Below are 6000 nucleotides of genomic sequence, written 5' to 3' on the forward strand. Positions count from 1 at the left end.
TGCCTATTTGTGACCCTCCACCACGAAATGAGTCGCATGTCACCTTTGCATGATTTTCATATTTTTACATTTTCCTAAAGAGGTTTTTATGCTCTATCCAGTGGTGAAAACCGTTTTAGAAAAGAGCAAAAACTGTTTGAGTTATAAGCCTGTGATTAAGGTGACCCTCCCACTCTTACCAGACACTCCCCGGACTTATATTAAGCCTAGCGCAGAACCGCGCGAGGTGACATGCGACTCATTTCGTGGTGGAGGGTCACATTTTGGCATTTATACAAGAAAGTAGAGAGAACGGAAGCAATGAGGCAGAGAGCGGTGGAGGAAGTGCGAGGGATCATCATCATCATCGTCATCGTCATCGTCGTCGTCGTCGTCGTCGTCCTCATAATCATCGTCGTCGTCGTCATCATCATCTCCGTCGTCGTCATCATCGTCGTCGTCGTCGTCGTCGTCACATTAAGCTGAGTACCAAGAAGCGGTAAAGTCCCCGTTTCCATGTCACTCGACCCTTTTTTATAAAGCTGGAACATTCCCAACATTTGCAATTGATCTCCAACCATTAATCTTTTTTGTGTGGACAAATCAAAGGCACACTGACGCAGATGACAGAGCTATACCTATAGAAAATTTCTTCGGCAATATTTTAACTGCATCCAAAATCCCCTTTCTCTTATAATCCTTTGTATACAGTTTATGGCCTTTCAACCATTGTTCAGTGTGTATTTTTCAACCATTGTTCAGTGTGTATTTTAAGGGATTTTAGCACAAGCAGGCAGATGTGAGTCTTTGACAGAGATGAAAGAGAAAGATTCACAGCGTTTGTCTTCAAACACTTTCTGACTGCGCACACCCACCTTCCCCTTTCCCCCACATAACCTGTGTCTTCACTTGCACCAAAGACGGTGGAAATAGTGAACCACACACACACGCACGCACGCACGCACGCACGCACATATACACACATGCACACACACACACACACACGCAGACACGCGCGCACGCACGCACGCACGCACACACACACGCGCACACACACACACAAACACGCACGTACGCAAACCACACACACACACATACACATACGCATTCCCCCCCACTCACACACACCAGTATACCCCTCCCCCCACACACACAGACACACACACACACACACACACACACACACACACACACACACACACACACGCACACACACACACACAATGGACAAATAAAGTTAAACACATAATGCGACACTGCATCACCTCATTGCCCTCAACTAACACCTCGAGCAAACAAACGCACATTGACTAAAGCCGTCAAACAAACAAAATCACCCCAAAATGTCGCCCAAGCACGTCGGAGCATTTTAAAGCTCAACTTTTAGGGCCGCGAATATTATTCAAACATTACGCTGTCAAACGCCACCCTCGGGATGAAAATATATTTCGCATATTTACTCTGATGGTTGATCCAATATTTTGCCCCGTTTCCGTCTGGCTCTAACATATCCCACAGGGAAAAGTTTTACATTTTGTGACCCTGTCATCACTAAATGCTGCCGAGGAAAATGTTTCTTTCTTTTCTTTCTTTTTTTCTTTCACCCCTCTGATTGTATAATGGTCGACGACACATCTCTTTTGTCGAGGCTATTTTGATTGTCCAAAATCAAGGTTAGGGTATAAAATGTGATAATATAGTTATCAAAAGTGTAGCACATTAGGAAGCGCTATGGTCAATACAAAAAAAAAGGCAAACTATTTTTCAAGACGAAGGAACAAGCTTCCAAGATAAGGAGAAAATAATAATAGAAATAATAAAAACAAAAGTAAGTTCCGCTATGTTTTAATTGGAAACAAAAATTAAATCTTCAACGGATTGGTCTTTGAAGAGGAAGCAACAGGATACACAAATAACAATGACTGATGACTCCTATTAGCTCTGGACATTGATAATTGTAATATGACAAAAATCCTTTTTGGATTACCCCTTTCACATTTGAACGCTTTTAACGGCACCAGACCCTAAATACCTTCTTCAACTTGTTTTTGTTGTTGTTGTTGTTCTTCTTCTTCTTGTTCTTCTAGTTCTAGTTCTTGTTCTTGTTCTTCTGCGTTCAACCCCGAAATTCTGGTGACATGCGAGCTCGTTTGCCCATTTGGGTTCCCCACACTGTATTCTGAGAGCATAGTCAGTTTCACTCCGCTTTCGTTGGGTAGGCATGCTGGGTATTTTCGTGTTTCCATAACCCACCGAACTCCGACATGGATTACAGGATCTTTTCCGTGCGCACTTAGTCTTGTGCTTGCGTGTACAGTACACACGAAGGGGGTTAAGTCGCAAGCAGGTCTGAACATAAGTTGACCTGGGAGATCGGAAAAATCTCACCTCTTAACCCACCAGGCGGCAGCGACCGGGATTCGAACTCACGACCTCCCGCTTAGAAGGCCGACGACTTACCACTGCGTCACTTCGCCCGTCTTCACCTCGACTAAAGGGATATTGACGAAAGGAAAAGCTAAAGTCATATAACTCTATGGTGAGACACTGACGTAACATGCGAAACGCTGCTCAGGGTTGAAGACAATTTGCCTCTGGGGCTGTGCTTTTCTGTTAATGTGATACTGTGTTGGCATTAGCAGATCGAGAACATGCCTGTGGTGTTTTTCATTCCTAGCATTTTGGAATGTGTGTGCATGTAACACACATGCCGGCAAGCAAGCACGGAGCCACGTGCACGCCGGCACGTGACGCACGCACATGCACACAGATATATATATAATAACCAATCCAGGCTTAGGGAGACTCGTGTAGTTTTGGTGGTTTGGGCGACCTCTACTATATCAGGTAAAATTCATTATAGAGATTCACTGTCAAATTTAGGATAATGTGCCTACATCAACAGTACATTTCCTTTATTGCAACTGCAGTGTGCGTAATTTTGACAGATATAGCAAACCTATGAGGTCTCCCTATTGTTTACAAAGGAAATGGACATCATTAGGGCACCTGCTGTACAGGACACCATTATGGGGACATCAATTATATTGTAAAGTCAGGCATTGCGGAGACCACTAAAGACTACGCATATAACCCCTTTCACCCTTTTGATATCTTTTTGTTTTGACGTTATTGCTGAAAGGTTAATACTAAAAGTCATAGGGGCATGTGGGTGATAAAAGTGGTTTTTTTTTGTAACAGCATATTGATGGCAAATCAATGGTATTTAAAATGGTATTTTATTTTTTTCTATATTGTACCTTGATAATAAACCGGATTCTGGCTCATAATAATGATGATGCACATTGAGCATTGAATTAAAAAGTCGACAGTCTGGCATTCATTTTTTCTCAATTTAAGGCGACTTGATTCAATGAAATGTTGACTGCAGGATCAGGTAAAAAGAACACTGAATAAAAAGGCAAGTACCTTGGTGGTAAAATGATCCTTAGTAAAATTTTTACAAATGTTTCGGCCACAGGTCTTCTTCATAGAGGCTGAAGGCCTCTGACCGAAATATTTCTATAACTTTAACCAAGGATCATTTTACCACCAAGCCTTTTATTTGCCGACTTGTTTTCTGCGTTTGATTGTTTGTTTGTGTTCCCAGTCAGTTTGCAGTCTGTGAAACTTATTTCTAGTTGTAATTGCATCGGTGTACTTGTGCCTTTTGTGAAATATTTGCGTTTAAAATAAACTTTCAAGTGCAGTCTAACAGCAAGCCAGTGTTCCATGTGTGTGAAATTTACGGCTTTGTTTGAAAAGCTTCTATTGGGTTCTTGTTTTAATCCTTAATTTTGTGTGCACACTAATGTCTTAAGTGAAATCTGTCAGTCTGCATGAAAAACAAGACTATTTTGGGAATCTCACTTTCCAGAGATATTAGCGTTCTAAATGAAATGAGTTCAATCTGTCCGTTTTACCTTTTTGGTGCCATACAATTCATAAAGGTGTCGTCTATAAACATGCACAGTTTTAGACCTTCTTCGTTCTTTGGCTTGGGACTCCCACGTTCACTCATGTTTTTAGCACGAGTAGATTTTTTACGTGTATGACCGTTTTTACCCCGCCACACAAAACATGTACAGAAAGAATGAAAGGCCAGATGGAGAGAAGAAAGGAAAATACAAACCAAGCAGTAAAGAGTCAAGATATAGTTTCAACAGCATTCCTCGGTTTTATTCAAGAAAGAATTCAATATGAACTCAATAGACTCACTCTGGTTCACAAGTGAGTCAAAAACTACAAATCGGAAACAAAAATATAACAGCTATATTGTGTGTGTGTGCGTGTATGCACGCATACTGTACGAGTGTGCGTCTTCCACGTGTATTGTGGGTCACACTCATGCGTGCACACACACCCACAATAAATGTGTAAGCAGACCTGGGAACCCCTAAAATGCACCTGGAGTACTTAAAAAAAAAAACTTGTGTATTTTACTAAACAGCTATAGCACTGCAAGACACTGTTGAAGAATTAATTTCCTATAGTTTGTTCCCTGCTTGTTTAAGTTACTGCAACACGGTGGCGTAGTGGTTAAGGCCCAATGAGCGGATTTTTTTACCGATCGTATTTTATGAAACTAAGCGTACAAAATACGGCCAAATCGTATGGGTTCCCAGGTCTGTGTAAGACTCAAACTCATGCACGCATGTACACACAGCCACAATACACATAGAAAACTCATGCATGCGTGCACACACATCCGGTCCACAATACATGTGGAAGACACACTCGTGCATGCATGCACATTCTGCCAATGCCCTGTTCAGGCCCAGTCATGGAGACTGTTTCCTAGAACAAAATCCCCAAAACCACAATGAGTTATTCGAACATGCAACCATGATCTGTCATATGCTTTGATTGGGGGCAGGTGGTTGGGGGTGGCAACAGCATAGAGATTGAAAATTATGCAGATGGACAAAAACATTTCAGTATACAGCATGGGACCTATGTCCTCAAAGCAATATATACGAGTGTCTTGCAGAGTACAAGCTTGAAGTCAAAAGTCACCTCACAAGAACATTTCCAAAAGGAAACAATAGCAGTCTGAAATCAACAAAACTGGAAGATTCTGTGGCCAGACTTTCTTTAGACTTGCGTGCACGAATCAACATCACCACATGACACCTCATAATTTCATAAAGAACATGGTTTGACTTTTTCTACTGAGCTTCAAGAATGTGCGAACTGTCAGGGAAGTAGGCCAGTATGACGTTTAAACAAAATAGCAACAAATACGTCATTAAGTTCACAAAACATTCCAAGGTACATGATTGTACAGTCCTATACCTGTGTGTGTTAAAAAAAAAAAACAGAAATACTGTTATACTTGTTTGCAGTGAGCAATGTAGCTCAGGTCAAAACAGAAAGTGCAAAACATTATTTCCATAAAGACTCAGACCTGATTACCACCAAAATTTCCTGGTGTACAAATGAGGCTAAAAATGTGTACAATCAGAATTTTAAGGTGTACAATTCATTCTCGCGATACACACTGTGCTTTATTCCCCCCTCAAACCCCATTATTTAAAGACTGTAAATACATGTAAGAAAGAATTTGTGCTGAAAGTAAATTAAAACATTTTTGTGGAGAAAAAAAACCCCATACACTATTAGATATTTGAAAATGTGACACAAAACGAATGATAGAAAAACATAATTTTTATTTTTGACCTCTGAGGAAAATTTGCATCAGTTGCTGTCAGCAGTATTGAGTCAGCCCTTCATTTCTGTCACTGCACTGGTCAGTATTTTCTGGTCTCATACAGTCCTCTTTACACATTGCTTTCTAGGCTCACACAGTCCTCTTCAGACTTATATACCTTTTTTTTTTAAATTTTTTTTTTTTTAATATTTTTTTTTTTTTTTTTTGCGTATGATTTTAACCTTTTAACTACCATACCGCCCGATACCGCCCGTCTTCCGCCATTGCCGCCATTCCCATACCGCCCGATACCGCCCCTCGCCGGTGTAGCGTCTGTTTCGGTTGTTTGCGGTTGTTGTGCGCGAGCAGTA

This window comes from Littorina saxatilis, linkage group LG8 (assembly GCF_037325665.1).
Source record: "Littorina saxatilis isolate snail1 linkage group LG8, US_GU_Lsax_2.0, whole genome shotgun sequence".
Taxonomy (NCBI): domain Eukaryota; kingdom Metazoa; phylum Mollusca; class Gastropoda; order Littorinimorpha; family Littorinidae; genus Littorina; species Littorina saxatilis.